This window comes from Pundamilia nyererei, unplaced genomic scaffold (assembly GCF_000239375.1).
Source record: "Pundamilia nyererei isolate P.nyererei 1_Seehausen unplaced genomic scaffold, PunNye1.0 scaffold05859, whole genome shotgun sequence".
NCBI lineage: Eukaryota > Metazoa > Chordata > Actinopteri > Cichliformes > Cichlidae > Pundamilia > Pundamilia nyererei.
The window spans coordinates 1-1,275 of record NW_005193260.1 but is presented as its reverse complement, the minus strand read 5'-3'; the positions used below and the strand labels follow the sequence as shown (position 1 = coordinate 1,275).

General features: G+C 34.2%; 1 long non-coding RNA gene across 1 annotated transcript; it reads right to left on the bottom strand.

Annotated features, from left to right (window-relative positions):
* Positions 1 to 401: 401 nt before the first annotated feature.
* Positions 402 to 1,261, bottom strand: LOC102198709 (uncharacterized). Its single transcript, XR_312648.1, has 4 exons — positions 1,219 to 1,261; positions 1,079 to 1,104; positions 891 to 975; positions 402 to 520 (listed from the first exon to the last, which is right to left on the bottom strand). It is a non-coding gene; the product is annotated as an uncharacterized LOC102198709 (long non-coding RNA).
* Positions 1,262 to 1,275: the final 14 nt, after the last annotated feature.

Genomic DNA, 1,275 nt, shown 5'->3' with positions numbered 1-1,275 from the left:
CCAAGCCCAAACTTCTCGTTGAGAAAGGGGTGTCAATTGCATTTAGGGACCAGTTGATCCAATCCATAATTCCTCTTTTAGGTTTTAGAGAACAGACTGTGAGAGAGTGTTCCAGGGAAAAATAATACAAAAAAACACGAGACTAGACAAGGACACAAGAGGCTAAGCAGGGAAGCTAAGGGAGAGGAGGAGGAGAGGAGAAAAGTGCAACTGCCTTCGTCAAGAGCAAGAGCAGAAGTATATCACATATATACATATATCACAAATTAAACTAAACTAAACGAACAAAAAGTCTAATTGAAAAATCAGCATAGTCATTTTTAGAATATATATGCTAATTGCAGCTAAGTAGGAAATTTTATTTTTAAAAACAACAACAACAAAGAGCAGAAAAAAACATACCCATTTAACTGTTTGACAGAAATGTAATAGTCCTCAGAGTCCCTTGGTTTGAAGTCAATGCATGATTTCAACCTGAACTGGTCAAAGGCTCTCAGAATGACTCCTTTAGAATTAATGTCTACCATTGTTGTGTTGTAGAGATTAAAAGAAAAGAAGAAGATATTTTAGACAACCAATAAAGGTCCTTTGCCTTGCCCATGCATTTTACTGTAAGGCTATAAAGCATGGAGCTATAAAATTTTTTTTTTTTTTCCAGTTTTAGCAAAGGCGTGGGTGGTTGCTTTGCAAAACTATTCTATTAAAGTAGCTCTGTTCACTCGCACACGCTGCTGTATTTTTTTTTCAATATGTGGCTTCTATGTGTCAAAAGAGTCCAGCTGACGTGGAAAAAATGCATTTTCAGGTATGACATCACAAAGATGTGTTCCCATAGAAATAAAGAAATAAAGACTTCTTTCAGGTGTATTTATAAGAAAATACATATTTACCAAGGTCATTATTTAAGAGGTAAGGGACTGGAGATGTCCACAGGATGTTTTCATTAATGATGGTACTCCTCTGCTTGCCTATAGGCTAAAGTGTAAGAAACATGTATATTGTGACATAATGCAAAGTTACTATGCACACAGATGTTTTTAGAACAAATACATTTTTATCTTCATACAAAAAAACTCACCTCCAAAATATCATCATGTAAAAATTCTAAGATAAAATGTAAAACATTAGAAACAAGTCACTAATATTCAAGTACAGTTGCATGAAGAACAAAAATATCCTTATAAAAAGGTTTAGTTATAAGTAGATGTTGAACTTTACCCTTGTTTATTTCAGGAATGTCCTTCACTTCACCAACATCTACAAAAACAGATGAGG